The sequence below is a fragment of the Theropithecus gelada genome, chromosome 8, assembly GCF_003255815.1.
Source record: "Theropithecus gelada isolate Dixy chromosome 8, Tgel_1.0, whole genome shotgun sequence".
Taxonomy (NCBI): Eukaryota; Metazoa; Chordata; class Mammalia; order Primates; family Cercopithecidae; genus Theropithecus; species Theropithecus gelada.
Genome location: NC_037676.1, coordinates 12,238,869 through 12,255,603, shown reverse-complemented (window position 1 = coordinate 12,255,603; position 16,735 = coordinate 12,238,869). Strand labels below are relative to the sequence as shown.

The 16,735-nt window shown below is 37.7% G+C and overlaps 1 pseudogene; it reads right to left on the bottom strand.

Moving 5' to 3' along the window:
- Window positions 1–1,400: 1,400 nt before the first annotated feature.
- Window positions 1,401–16,735, bottom strand: part of LOC112629846 — a 51,386-nt pseudogene continuing 36,051 nt past the window's right edge.

Sequence of the window (16,735 nt, the reverse complement as noted above, 5' to 3'; positions counted from 1 at the left end):
TGGGCATTTGGCCTATCAGAAGTTTGGGTTGGCAGTTAATTCTAAATAAGAAGTCAATATGAGGACTTCTCCCAATGATCTTCCTCACAGTATGGCTCCCAACACTAAGCCTTTAATGAAAACCTCATCTAGTCTTATTATACCCTGGCTTCTTTACCAAACCTGGTGATTCCCTCCTAACTTTTCTGTGGTCTCGAAGTATTTAGCTTACAAAGCCATGCATTTAGTTGTATTACTTTCTTTTTCTTATCATGGCAATCCACGCAATTTAGAGTCAATTACAGAATTAACTTCAATTAATAGGTTTGCGTGCCAACTGATGTAGATGGATTTTTTTTTTACAAATAGACTTTTTATTACAAGGCATACTTTTAGAATGAACTGAAATAAAAATCATTACATTTCAGTATCAAGAAATATAGAAAACATTTTTTAGCTGACCTTAAAGATTTTAAAACTTGGTTATGAGTTGTATTTAGTTACCTAAATGTAAATTCCACAGCCTAATGTAGGGCACGTAACAAAAACAAATTTAAATTTGGAATTGACTTATAATCATCATCATTGCATAGTGAATGCTGATGATAAAACCGGGAAATAAAAAGAAATCATCTCATCTATCATGACCTGGAAATCCTAATAAAATACACATGCTACCTGGAAGAAAATCCGTACTTCCACAGTAGCCTCATTCAAGACGAACGAGGAAATTAAAAAAAAAAAAAAAAATCATCTGATCTATCATGACCTGGAAATCCTAATTTAATAAAATATAGATGCTACCTGGAAGAAATTCCCCACTTCCATAGTAGCTTCATTCAAGAAGCTCTAATATAATAGGGTCTGATGTGATTATCTGCCTTGAATGAAGATTTTTATTATTTAGAGTAACTGGAATATCGGACATTGGGGCATTAGGAGATCCACTTTTAAACAGTTTGCCTTTTTGTTCTTTTTATCCCTGTTTTAGATTGTTGTAGAATAAAATACTTTAAATTGATAATTATTGTAAACGAGCCCCACACCCCACACACACTTTCTAATAATGGGTTAACTTTTCCCTTTCTGTATAGCCTTAGCTGGTTTTCCACCGAGTTGCCTAAACATGTTTCTCATATAAGCGAAACTGAACATGCTGCTGCTATTAATCATCATAAACTTTTTAAAATGTGGTTTTCTGGAGAACTGGTACTTCGGGAGTTTTATAATAACCCTTTTAGAGTCTACGCCACTCCATCTCCTCTGAGTTCATTCTAGAAAACGTGTTTTGTCTTTATCTTTAGTAATCCGAGACCACTCTAAAATTAAGGCCATCAGGGAAATAGCAAACTGATGATGCATTTTTATAGTGCTTTTTTCACACTACTGCTTGATTGACAGATCTTTGTGAAACATTTTTATCAGTCAAGATGAGCCTCAAGTGCCTCTGCATTACAGTAGGTGGTCAGGCATTTGCCACATCTTTTCACTAATATTTTACACACGTTATCTTGATCAGAACAGGCATCTATCAGTAAGAAATTTTCTGCATTTGGGCCTACTAAGATATTGTTCATCAAGGTAACTGGTTTTGTTAAAATCAAACCATATGAAGTATGTTCACTTGTCAGATTTGGTTTGGAAGGTGCCTGAGATACTGGTAAGGTATTGTATTCTTGTGGTACAACGCTAGGTAAAATGGAACCATTTTCTGTCCTGATTCTGTTTGCATCAATTTTCAAAGCAGGATCTGATCAAACTAAAGGTGTTTCCTCTACCTCACTGTGTCCATTGACTAAATCACTACTACTACGATTATTTTCAGAATTTGGCTCTTTGTCAGGCATCTTTTTGTCTATGAAGCTCATATTTGAAACCGTCATCAGAACGTTCATTTCTATTCTGAACTAAACTGTTTTCTCTTCCATACTTTCTACACGTGCCTTTGGTTCTGTAGAATCTTTCCTTGATTTGCTAGTAGAAACTGGCAGACTAATAGTTTGTTTCTCATTACTAGATGAATCTTTTTCCTGATGATTAGGATTTGAGTCTGTGTGAACATCCCAAAGAATTGTTTCACCGGATTGTGCAGATGATTCTGGTGTTTTATTTAAAGACTGCTGAGCTTCTTGTTCATACAGCACAAGATTATCTTCCAAAAGCTCATGGAATTCTGGAAAACTACGGAGTTTGAAATAGCCTGTGACTTTTTGTATGCTGGGTAAGCTGGAATGGCAGCTTAAATGACTCATTGCAATTAAAATGCAAACAAAAATACACATTTGGATAGCTATGTCTATTAAGGTGGTCTATAAAATGTTGGGAATCTTCAAACTGCCTTTGACGAAATTTGCATTTTCCTTTGCTCCACTTCATTACTGTTTGCTGCACATTTAAATCACAAGCTGACGTAGATGGATTTTAATTGTTCTCAAGGCTTAAGTTGTGACTAGTATTCCAAACAGCTAATGCTGTTTCAAAAATAATTTTAGAAGCGTTATCAAAGCCTATTTCCATTCTGAATTTACTTTATCCTTGCTTTGTCTTATTATTCTATTAATTTTTGTGAAATCAACCCTTCTAGGCCATTTTTCTTCTATACAATCTCTTAAGGCATTCTGACTGAAATGGTTCTGTGATAATGAAAGTGGGAGCTCTCTTTTGAGATGTTGAGATCTCCCCTGTGAGATTATGACAAGTTAAAATTCCCTCTAGTTCTCCACAAAATACAGCATTTCCAGGTGCTGGGAATTACATAATAAAAATATTTTTCCAAGAGTCCATGGAGCATGGAAGAGGCACATTCTGACCCAGGCCAGGGAGTTCTCTGCTTTTATGAGGGTGGTGTCTAGGGCACTGGTGATTGCTTTTGACTTAAATGGTTTACGACCCTGGAAACCATGGGTGGGTGATTAAACCAAAAGTTCCACGATGTATATTTATGTGTGCGTGTGTGTGTGTGTGTGTGTGTGTCTTTCAAAGGTAGTAGTGCTAATGCATGTAGCAGAAGGCAATCAGGCAATAAAGCCTAGCGGACAGTATACACAGGGGCATTATGATTGCAACGTTTTACAATTTTCAAACAACAAAATAAAAAAAAAATACCTTCTTTACTCTCCTGTCTCCTGTTCTAATTAATGAAATGTAGTCACTATGAGATGAAATCTGTAGGGACAGAGACTGTTGGGAGAAAACAATAATCCATTTGGTATTTTAAGGTCTGACTTCACATTTTTTTACCTGGAAGTCTGTGAGATTCTTCATTCACTACTTGTGTGTATATTACACAAGTTCTCTGTCACAAACTGAAGCAAACCATTGAGCCAGAAGCGTTTTCTTGTCCATGGAATCTGTTATACTCCTGAGGGTCTCCATTTAGTTTAATACTTCATTCTGTTTAGCTACATATTTTTGAGTGACCAACTTACTTTTAAGGAATTTTTAAAATGCTGTGACCTTAATCTATTTACAATATGCAAGGGTTCACATCAGTGATGTAGGTACTGGCTAGATTTTCTCCAGAGCTCAACTAAAACTAAATCAAATAAAAAAAAAATAGCATCCATGAATATACAGTTTTTAAACTTAAATAACTTCAACATAGAAACAATTATACCTATTTAACAGAATGCCTGGAGTCATTAAGTAGAATAAATCCAAGTTGCATTATTTTAAAGTCAATTATCTTTTAAAGAAATTTGGATACTAAGAAAAACATCCATATGTCTTGTTGTGGGTTCAACTGTATTCCCCCAAATGATATGTTGAAGTCTTAACTGCAAGAGAAATAGGATCACCACAGATACCATGTTAAGAAGTTACCATCCTAAAGTAGGGTGGATCTCCAATTAAATGTGAGCCCCACATTGGAGCTTAGCCACGGGGGCTTAGCCTGGGAGGGTTCTTTGCTTCCCCAGGAAAGAATTCAAGGATGAACCAGTGGTGGAAGAAAACAGCTTTACTGAAGTGGCCATGTTCCAGCTCTGGCAGTGTTACAGCTCTGTGACTGTTTCTGCAGAGGAGGACTACCCCCTTGGCAGAGACTAGCAGCTCAGAGCAGTTCTCCAGTCATATTTATACTTACCTTTAATCACAGGCAGATTAAGGGGAAGTTTATGCAGAAATTTCTTTTTAAAAAAAAAAAAAGCGTAGTAACTTTGGAGTTGTTGGATCATTGCATGAAAAAGGGTGGCAACTCCCAGGTCTTGCCATGGCAATGGTAAACTGACATGGCACACTGCTGGGCATGTTTTATGAAAAGTTGCTTCCACCTCATCCCTGTTTTAACTAGTCCTCAATGTGCTCCAGTGTCCAAGCCCCACCTCTGGAGTTCTATCCCGCTTCCTACCTCAATTACAGTAATGCATCTGCAAGCTGAGGAAGATGAGAATAGCCAGCAAACACCAGAAGCTACAAAGAAGCAAGGCATACTTCTTCCCTAAATGTTTCACAGAAAATATGGCCCTGTCAACACCTGTTTTGAACTTTTAGCCCCTAGAACTGTGAAACAATAAATTTCTGTGGTTTAAGACACCCAGTTTGATGTGCTTTGTTACAGCAGTCCTAGAAAACTAATACAAGCATTTACTCACATAATTGTCATTTTCTGTGGCATCATTCTTTTGTATAGATTTGTATTTCAGTTTCATTATTTTCCTTTTTCTTCAAGGATTTTCTTTAACGGGTCTCAGGGTGGAACTCTGCCAGTGAAGAACTATTTCAGCTTTCATATTTCTGAGAAAGTATTTACTTTGCCTTCACTTTGTGAGATATTTTCACTGGAGATAAAATTCTAGGTTGGTAAGTTTTTAAATTTTTTAAAATTTTAGTATGCTACGATGTTGTTCAACTCTTCTCACATGCATTGTTCCTGACTCCCCCTGCCAAAAGTCATATTTTTACATTTGTTCTTTTGTATATAATGTGTCATTTTTACGTTTGCTTTTATCTTTATTGCTTTTAGAGAATTTGAATATTATGTGTTTCAGTATCATTTTCTTCATGTTTCTTGTGTTTGGACTTTGCTGAGGTTCTTCTATTTATGGATTTATTATTTTTACCAAATTCAGAAAGGCAATAGTTACTACTTGTTTAAATATATTTTCTGCACACATACCCTCACTTTGAGAACTCCAGTTACATATATATTATTAGGCTAATCTGTTAACTTAGCTAATTATTTTGTCTTTACTTGACAAATAATTATACATATTCATGGGGGTACATAGTGATGTTTCCATACATATAAGGTATAGTGATCAGATCAAGGTAATTAGCATATCCATCCATCATTTCATATATTTCTTTTTATTGGGAACATTCAATATCCTCTTTCCAGCAATTTGCAACTATGTAATTATTAACTATAGTTATCTTATAATGACTTACTCTTCCTATTTAACTGTAATAATTCTGTTTCATTTTAGATAGTTTCAATTATAATACATTTATTAGTTTCCATTATAATACAAGGAAGATTGCTAAATCTTCACTGTATTTTTATCTCACCTTGTCTCACTGAGTCATTTTTAATTGTTTTCTTCCTCTTTATGGTTTATATCTTCCTGCTATTCTGTATGCCTGGGTCATTTTTTATTGAATACCAGATAATGTGAACATCAGCTTGTAGGTGATAGATGTTTATATTTCTATAAATGTTCTTGAGTTTTGTTTGGGGTTGCAGTTAATTGGAAAATGTTTGATGAGTTTGCGTTATGTTTTTAAGATTTGTTAGATTTGATTGAGCGGTACTCAGCCTAGTGTTAATTATTCTTCCCTACTGAGCCAAGAAACTTACATGTATTTTACCCAAATATTCATCTTCCTGTCAGTCCCCGGAAAAAGGGTGTGCCTCTTGACCCTATGTGAAAGCCAGGGACTGTTACTCCTAATCCTTTCTGATGGCTCTTTCCCAAGGTTTGGGTAGTGCACTGTCACTCGGCTGAATTCCCTAAGGAGACGTCTAAGGATCTCTGGAGCTGTCTATGTACTTCTATCTTCTCTGGTATTTTGTCCTGTCAATGCTAGCAACCTTGATCTCCCAGGACTCTTAACTCCTCAACTCAGGGTTATGCCTGGGATTTCCTTGCTTGTTCTGTGGCCTGAAAACTGTCAATACTGGGAAAATGATTATTTCCTCCTTTGTTTTTTGTATCTCAGAGATCACTGTTATCCATTGCCTTACGTTCAGTGTCTTTGAAGCTATTGCTTTATGTATTTTTCTGTTGGTAATTGGTTTATTGCTTTAAGTGTTTGATATGCAGAATAATGGCCAAAGACTTCAACATCCTGCTTCCCAGAAACTGTGTACAATTGGCCCTTTAACAACATCGGTTTGAACTGTGAGTTCACTTATATGTGGATTTTCTTCTACCTCTGCCACTCCTGAGACAGCAAGACTAACACCACCTCTTCCTTAGCTACTCAATATGAAGACAATGAGGAAGAAGACCTTTACTATGACCCAGTTAATGAATATTAAATATTCCCTCTTTTTTAGGATTTTCTTAGTGACATCTTTTCTCTTGCTTACTTTATTATAAGAATACAACATGCAATACATAGAACAGGCAAAAAGTGTGTTAGTTGGCTACTGATCATATTGGTACAGCTTCCAGATAACAATGGGCTATTAGTAACTAAGTTTTTGGAGAGTCAAAGTCATATGTGAATTTTTGGCTGCACAGAAGTCTGTGACCCTAATCCCTGCATTGTTCAAGGGTCAGCTATAATACCTTTTCCTCATTCATTGCAATACTCATGGCTGAGACTCCTGTAATAAAAGACAAATTAACAAGGGGAAATCATTAAACTATATTTAACTAAAATTTTAAGTGAGAGTGGAGCCTTCAGAAATGAAGTCGTAAAGATAGATCCAGAGAAAACTGTATTTTTACAGGTGGTCATGCAGAAGTGTGATGGGAGGACTAAAGGGTATACTGTAATAGTACTAATTTAGCAAGGCCTGTTTGTCCAGATTCTTCATGGCTTCCAGGTATAGGGCTGGATCCCTCTGGAATGGGGGTCCTACAACCTACTTTCAAACAACATAGGTCAGAGAATTCTTCTACGACCATGCTTTACTGGAGGGAAAAGTTCAGAGAAAGAGAAAGAAAAGGTCAGCGACCATCTTGCTTCCATTGTCCTCTCAATTTTAGCTTAAAATACTTAGTATGCCAAGGTATCATATATTGAGGTATTGTGTTCTGAGCCCTGACACAAGTGCAAGGAAGGGTAACTGCAGGAGCTAAGTTAAGTATGGCTCCAACGCACAAAAGGAGGGCTAATCTTTAATAAATTTTAATATGTTTTGGTTTTACTTTGTTCATGGAAAACATTTAAATGAGAATGAAATTTAAAGTTCAAAATATAAAAATAGATGTTCAAGTAAGAAAAACTTAAGGATTTGGTTAGAAAAGGAAGACTAATTGAAAATAAAGAGATGAAACTAGAGAACGAGATGGCCTATTGAAATAATATGGTTAGTAGATAGGGGCATTTGGATTTCATAAGATTAGTAATAAGGAGCTAGTGTCAATTGTTGTTACTTAAAAAGCATTGCTTTTCAATAGTTTCCTAGGTTACGTTTTTCCAAATAAAAATTGTGCAAACTCAGGTTTATGAAAACACCTAAGGCAAAGCTTTTGCAAACACAATCAATTTAAGACTAGGTTTTGATGCCTTTCTCTCATTGTTCTAAATTTGTATCTTTTAAAATATAGAAAAACCAACATTACAGGCTAACAATTCTAGCTCTATGGGATATATGTGCAGTAAGTTAAGATAATCAGTCTACTTGTGCATTGAGATTATTAACCCATCAATATGTGATTAATTAAGAAAGCTTCATCCCCAATTAACTTTTAGATGCAACCTAATGTAGAGGCAGAAACACTGCCTATGTAATTAGAAATCCAGTTGTGTTTGTGGTCCCATGTTATTCAATAAGCTTCTAAAAAGAAATTTGGACACATACATAGAAACTGTAGATGGATTTATCCAGGGACACACAAAACAGTTATTTTAGACATTTAACACTTAACGATCCACACATCTTGGTGTTTCTTTTACATTTATTTATTTTCATTTATTTGTTTGAGATGGAATCTCACTCTGTCACCTAGGCTAGAGTGTAGTGGTGTCATCTTGGCTCACTGCAACCTCCGCCTCCCAGATTCAAGCGATTCTCTTGCCTCAGCCTCCCAAGTAGCTGGGATTACAGGCGGCCACCACCACGCCCAGCTAATTTTTGTATTTTTAGTAGAGACAGGGTTTTGTCACATTCGCCAGGCTGGTCTTGAATTCCTGACCTTGTGATCTATTCACCTCGGCCTCTCAAAGTGCTGGGATTAAAGGTGTGAGACATCTTTCACATTTAAAAAAGCCTACTTTAATTTCTTCCTTTAAAGTCTATTTATATAGTGTTTTATATAATAAATTTTAAAGGTTTAGAGGAGGCAGATTAATAGCTAAATATGTGACCTGGTTTTCAATGTGTTCCATAACATATTAAAACATGTATTTCTAGGATAAACTACGGTGCTTCTAAAAAACACATTATATGTTACAGAAGTGAAGTAATAGTGGGGTGGAGCAAGATGGCCGAATAGGAAGAGCTCCAGTCTCCAGCTCCTAGCACCAGCGACACAGAAGAGAGGTGATTTCTACATTTTCAACTGAGGTACCGGGTTCATCTCACTAGGGAGTGCCAGACAATCAGTGCTGGTCAGCTGCCGCAGCCCGACTAGTGAAAGCTGAAGCAGGGCGAGGCATTGCCTCATCTGGGAAGCACAAGGGGGAAGGGAATCCCTTTTTCTAGCCAGGGGAACTGAGACACACAACACCTGGAAAATCGGGTAACTCCCACCCCAATACTGTGCTTTACCAAGGGTCTTAGCAAAGGGCACACTAGGAGATTATATCCCACACCTGGCCCAGAGGGTACCACGCCTGCGGAGCCACCCTCATTAGCACAGCAGTTTGAGATCTAGCTGCAGGGCAGCAGAGAGGCTTGGGGAGGGACATCCACCATTGCTGAGGCTTAAGTAGGTAAACAAAGCTGCTGGGAAGCTCGAACTGGGTGGAGCCCACAGCAGCTCAAAGAGGCCTGCCTGTCTCTGTGAACTCCACCTCTGGGGACAGGGTATACCTAAACAAAAAAAAAATGCAGGAGAAACCTCTGCAGATGCAAACGACCCTGTCTGACAGCTTTGAAGAGAGCAGTGGATCTCCCAACATGGAGGTTGAGATCTGAGAACAGACAGACTGCCTGCTCAAGTGGGTCCCTGACCCCTGAGTAGCCTGACTGGGAGACATTCCCCACTAGGGGCAGACCAACACCCCACACCTCACACGGCAGGGTACACCCCTGAAACGAAGCTTCCAAAGCAAGAATCAGACAGGTACACTCACTGTTAAGCAATATTCTACCTTCTGCAGCCTCTGCTGCTGATACCCAGGCAAACAGGGTCTGGAGTGGACCTCAAGCAATCTCCAACAGACCTACAGCTGAGGGTCCTGACTGTTAGAAGGAAAACTAACAAACAGGAAGGACACCCACACCAAAACCCCATCAGTACATCACCATCACCAAAGACCAAAGGCAGATAAAACCACAAATATGGGGAAAAAGCAGGGCAGAAAAGCTGGAAATTCAAAAAATAAGAGCGCATCTCCCCCTCCAAAGGAATGCAGCTCATCGCCAGCAATGGATCAAAGCTGGACGGAGAATGACTTTGACGAGTTGAGAGAGAGAAGGCTTCCATCAAACTTCTCAGAGCTAAAGGAGGAATTACGTACCCAGTGCAAAGAAACTAAAAATTTTGAAAAAAGAATGGAAGAATGGATAACTAGAATAATCAATTCAGAGAAGGCCATAACCGACTGACAGAGATAAAAACCATGACATGAGAAATACGTGACAAATGCACAAGTTTCAGTAACCAACTCGATCAACTGGAAGAAAGAGTATCAGCGATTGAGGATCAAATGAATGAAATGAAGTGAGAAAAGAAGTCTAAAGAAAAAAGAGGAAAAAGAAATGAACAGGAAAAAGAAATGAACAAAGACTTCAAGAATTATGGGATTATGTGAAAAGACCAAATCTACGTCTGATTGGGGTGCCTGAAAGTGAGGGGGAAAATGGAACTAAGTTGGAAAACACTCTTCAGGATATCATCCAGGAGAACTTCCCCAACCTAGTAGGGCAGGCCAATATTCAAATTCAGGAAATACAGAGAACACCACAAAGATACTCCTGGAGAAGAGCAACTCCAAGACACATAATTGTCAGATTCACTAAAGTTGAAATGAAGGAAAAACTGTTAAGGGCAGCCAGAGAGAAAGGTCGGGTTACCCACAAAGGGAAGCCCATCAGACTAACAGCAGATCTCTCTGCAGAAACTCTACAAGTCAGAAGAGAGTAGGGGCCAATATTCAACATTCTTAAAGAAAAGAATTTTAAACCCAGAATTTCATATCCAGCCAAACTAAGTTTCATAAGTGAAGGAGAAATAAAATCCTTTACAGATAAGCAAATGCTTAGAGATTTTGTCACTACCAGGCCTGCCTTACAAGACACTCTGAAGGAAGCACTAAACATAGAAAGGAACAACCGGACTAGAGAAGCAAGAGCAAACACATTCAAAAGCTAGCAGAAAGGAAGAAATAACTAAGATCAGAGCAGAACTGAAGGAGATACAGACACAAAAAACCCTCCAAAAAAATCAATGAATCCAGGAGTTGGTTTTTTGAAAAGATCAACAAAATTGATAGACCACTAGCAAGACTAATAAAGAAGAAAAGAGAGAAGAATCAAATAGATGCAATAAAAAATGATAAAGGGGATATCACCACCGACCCCACAGAAACACAAACTACCATCAGAGAATACTATAAACACCTCTACGCAAATAAACTAGAAAATCTAGAAGAAATGGATAATTTCCTGGACACTTAACACTCTTCCAAGACTAAACCAGGAAGAAGTTGAATCCCTGAATAGACCAATAGCAGGCTCTGAAATTCAGGCAATAATTAATACCCTATCAACCAAAAAGAGTCCAGGACCAGATAGATTCACAGCTGAATTCTACCAGAGGTACAAGGAGGAGCTGGTACCATTCCTTCTGAAACTATTCCAATCAATAGAAAAAGAAGGAATCCTCCCTAACTCATTTTATGAAGCCAACATCATCCTGATACCAAAGCCTGGCAGAGACACAACAAAAAAAGGGAATTTTAGACGAATATCCCTGATGAACATCGATGCAAAAATCCTCAATAAAATACTGGCAAACCGAATCCAGCAGCACATCAAAAAGCTTATCCATCATGATCAAGTGGGCTTCATCCCTGGGATGCAAGGCTGGTTCAACATATGCAAATCAATAAACATAATCCAGCATGTAAAGAAAACCAAAGACAAAAACCAAATGATTATCTCAATAGATGCAGAAAAGGCTTTTGACAAAATTCAACAGCCCTTCATGGTAAAAACTCTCAATAAATTCGGTATTGATGGAACGTATCTCAAAATAATAAGAGCTATTGATGACAAACTCACAGCCAATATCATACCGAATGAGCAAAAACTGGAAGCATTCCCTTTGAAAACTGGCACAAGGATGCCCCCTCTCACCATTCCTATTCAACATAGCGTTGAAAGTTTTGGCTAGGGCAATCAGGCAAGAGAAAGAAATAAAGCGTATTCAGTTAGGTAAAGAAGAAGTCAAATTGTCCTTGTTTGCAGATGACATGATTGTATATTTAGAAAACCCCATCATCTGAGCCCAAAATCTCCTTAAGCTGATAAGCAACTTCAGCAAGTCTCAGGATACAAAATTAATGTGCAAAAATCACAAGCATTCTTATACACCAGTAACAGACAAACAGAAAGCCAAATCATGAATGAACTCTCATCCACAATTGAGTCAAAGAGAATAAAATACCTAGGAATCCAACTTACAAGGGATGTAAAGGACCTCTTCAAGGAGAACTACAAACCACTGCTCAGTGAAATAAAAGAGGACACAAACAAATGGAAGAACATACCATGCTCATGGATAGGAAGAATCAATATCATGAAAATGGCCACACTGCCCAAGGTAATTTATAGATTCAATGCCATCCCCATCAAGCTACCAATGAATTTCTTCACAGAATTGGAAAAAAACTGCTTTAAAATTCATATGGAACCAAAAAAGAGCCTGCATTGCCAAGAGAATCCTAAGTCAAAAGAACAAAGCTGGAAGCATCACATTACCTAACTTCAAACTATACTACAAGGCTACAGTAACCAAAACAGCATGGTACTGGTACCAAAAACAGAGATATAGACCAATGGAAGAGAACAGAGTCCCCAGAAATAATACCACACATCTACAGCCATCTGATCTTTGACAAACCTGAGAAAAACAAGAAATGGGGAAAGGATTCCGTATTTAATAAATGGTGCTGGGAAAATTGGCTAGCCATAAGTACAAAGCTGAAACTGGATCCTTTCCTTACTCCTTATATGAAAATTAATTCAAGATGGATTAGAGATTTAAATGTTAGACCTAATACCATAAAAACCCTAGAAGAAAACCTAGGTAATACCATTCAGGACATAGGCATGGGCAAGGACTTCATGTCTAAAACACCAAAAGCAACGGCACCAAAAGCCAGAATTGACAAATGGGATCTAATTAAACTAAAGAGCTTCTGCACAGCAAAAGAAACTACCATCAGAGTGAACAGGCAACCTACAGAATGGAAGAAAATTTTTGCAATCTACTCATCTGACAAAGGGCTAATATCCAGAACCTACAAAGAACTCAAACAAATTTACAAGAAAAAAACAACCCCATCAAAAAGTGGGCAAGGGATATGAACAGACATTTCTCAAAAGAAGACATTCATACCGCCAACAGACACATGAAAAAATGCTCATCATCACTGGCCATCAGAGAAATGCAAATCAAAACCATAATGAGATACCATCTCACACCAGTCAGAATGGCAATCATTAAAAAGTCAGGAAACAACAGGTGCTGGAGAGGATGTGGAGAAATAGGAACACTTTTACATTGTTGATGGGACTGTAAACTAGTTCAACCATTATGGAAAACAGTATGGCGATTCCTCAAGGATCTAGAACTAGAAATACCATATGACCCAGCCATCCCATTACTGGGTATATACCCAAAGGATTATAAATCATGCTGCTATAAAGACACATGCACACGTATGTTCACTGTGGCACTATTCACAATAGCAAAGACTTGGAATCAACCCTAAAGTTCATCAGTGACAGATTGGATTAAGAAAATGTGGCACATATACACCATGGAATACTATGCAGCCATAAAAAAGGATGAGTTTGTGTCCTTTGTAGGGACATGGATGCAGCTGGAAACCATCATTCTTAGCAAACTATCACAAGAACAGAAAACCAAACACCGCATGTTCTCACTCATAGGTGGGAACTGAACAATGAGATCACTTGGACTTGGGAAGGGGAACATCACACACCAGGGCCTATCATGGGGAGCGGGGAGAGGGGAGGGATTGCATTGGGAGTTATACCTGATGTAAATGACGAGTTGATTGGTGTTGACAAGTTGATGGGTGCAGCACACCAACATGGCACAAGTATACATATGTAATAAACCTGCACATTATGCATATGTACCCTAGAACTTAAAGTATAATAAAATAAATAAATAAAACGAAAAAAGAAATTTAAAAAAGTAAAACAAAAAAAAATAAAAAATAAAAAAAAGTGAACTAATAGTACTTGTCTCAAGGGCATCCAACATGATTATTTGAAAGAAGGAAGTATTTTTCCCATCTGTAATGCACATATCCCTTTAGGCACTGCAAGAGACCCATGAATTCATGTGAGCACCAAATATTGTCAATAAACTGATCCAACGCATCTTGCACACCTTTACATACTACTGTTATGTTTCTAATTATTTATGACAATACAAAATTAAAATGACATTTTAAAACAGTACTAAATGCAGAGGAGGTTTTGATTAATAACATTTTTAAAGTTCAATTGCCATCAAGTAGGGTGTCATTTTTAGACATTTTATAAAGGAGACTGCAACCACTGTGAAACATATAATCTCAAATAAGAGTGCATGATTGTAATTCTGAGCCCTGGCATTGTCTTCTCCTGTAGGTACTGACTATTTTAGTAAACTGTTTACCCTCTTCCATGACCAAATGGGCACCAGTTCCAAATGTGTCTCAAATGCATATCCTTCATTCCATTTTTTTTTTTTTTTTTTTTTTGGCTCTGCCCTAACAGAGACCCTGTGTGTGTGTAAGGGTTATACAGATTCTCACTTATGGATTCTACCTACTTTGGTTTCCTCTGATGTAACACAGTCATATAATCAGTTTGGACTTAGAGTTCCAAACATCCCTAGATGAATATAACACAGTATTTGTCTATAGTCAGTTAAAAAAATCAAATGCAAAGATATTTAATATTTGACATCATTATCTTTTGTCTCATTAGTTGGTAACAATCTTATTTTATGCTGAGTTTATAGGATTTTTTCAGTAAGCTTTACTCTCTTTACAAATATCTTATTCTTTTAAATGGCATCTCTTAGTGGCTGAGTGGTTTTCTGTATTATTTGCAGCCTATGTTGACTCATTTATTGAATATACATATATCTTTTAAATACCTTATATATTTCAAGAGTGATCTGGGTACTAGGAATACAAAATTAATAAGATAGTTTCTATTCTTATAGACAAACACATAATTTTATTCTAGCGTAAGATTATATTAAATAATTTTTTTCCAATACTTAGAGCATAAGACACTTTAATCCAAAACATAAAGAAGAGATATGTTTAAGAATGACTTATTGTTAGTCTTGGAGCAGAGAAGTTGGGAGAGAACATTCCAGGCCACAAAAAGCTATGCAAAGGCATGGAGGCAGAAGAGCAAATTACAAGTCTTTTGGGATCACAGGAATGGTGCAAGGATGACAGTAAAGCTGGAAAAAATTGGCAAGGGCCAGAACATAGGAATCCCTGGAGACTACTGTGAAAATTGGATGTCTTACTGATGGCTGGGGGAAACCATTAAATAAGTTTAAGTTGGTGACTAACAGAGTTCAATTTTCTTTCTTCTGTTTTGCTTTTTCAAGATTATTCTGCTTATATTTTGAAATGAAGGTTTGAAGCCTGTGAGGAGGTTACTATGGTAAACACATGAACAATAAGAGAGTTACAGTAAGACTGAGGCAGAGGGGAGGGTACTCACAAAACTAGGTGTTCAATCGGAGGTAGGAGAATTTACTGATGTGGGAAAAATAAATTGGGGAGCAGATTTTAGAGCCTTTGATTAGTAAAGAAAATCTGGGGTTCAGAGGCAGATGTAAATTTGAAATGTCTAAGATATACAATGGAAAGGCATAACTGGAAATCAAATGGACAGGTCTATGACTCAGAATAGGGAAGATTCATCAAGTCAACCTAGATTCGTCCTGGTCCACACCTAAACTAGGGTCACTGAGTGGAGAAATAGATGGAGTAAGGATCTCTGTTCTGGCCAAGTCTCCAATTTCAAGGGGTAGGCATTCCACTAACGCCTCCGTGTTTCCATTTCTTATTCAGTACAAATTTCTCTGTCTTAAATCATTAGGCAGACTAATTTCTAGGGCTGGTTCTTCCATTGCAGCAAGACTGTTTCAGTTTTGGCAGCCAGAGGAGTGTTCTTTTCCTGACCACCACTGACAGAGAACAAAAATGTTGACCATGTTTTGAACACACCCCAATTTTCAAATGGAGAAGCCTGTTCATGGTGGGTGACTTGTTTGACAGGATACAAAAGCAATCACAGTGAGGGCACTGGATTTGAAGTCTGAAATGTCTGATACTCTTGAAAGATTGAGCTAGAATCCCTTCAGTGGTGCTTTAGGAACGTGATAACCATTTGATGTAGCCAGAACATGATTTAATGCATTGCTAATGTATTTAGCCCTAGTGAAACTGATCCTACTTCTTCAACATAACTCTTCTATCCCCCAGTAACCCATTACTAGGAAAGCCTTGCCAAGATGGGATATTTTTCTCTGAAGAGATTTGATAGAATAGCAAGGTAATTTGATGAGTACTGAGTTGGTCATTTTAACACATTTATCCATATCACACATCTTTGGCTCAAACATTTCTCTAAATACCTAAACTATCTGATCATAATAATGTTCCTTGCATATTTTAGATGCTGACTCCATGAAACCCAGCTTTCCCTGATGAGTTAAATCTTTTCACAATCTGGCCCCACTCAGAGGCAGAATTACTATGAAGTTTTTGAAGGTTAATACAGTCCCTCACTTGCATGGGTTTCCTCCAAGACCCCGGAAAGGGCCCTAGCACTGTGCTCACACATCACATACAAAACTGGCACAATTTATTTTCTTTTTCAACATAGTTATCATTGCTGTGCTTTCTACCCCTACTTCCTCTTTTTAGGGGTTTTGGGGAATTCCAGTTCAAGGAAAGGCAAACTGACAGGATATTCAGTTTGTGCTTAGTGGGGGTACGCTTGTGCAGTTGACAGTATCATGCGTAGTTAAGTTATTGCTAGCCACTGAGCGTAGAAATGACTCCTAGGAATACTTCTACCACCCATTGTGCTGACTCTCCTGTTGTCACAACAGGAGGGCAGGACCAGATGACATGTAGATGTCCTACATTACTGCCAATCAAAATATAAACGTAGTGGGGAAGAAACAAGGTTTGAAAA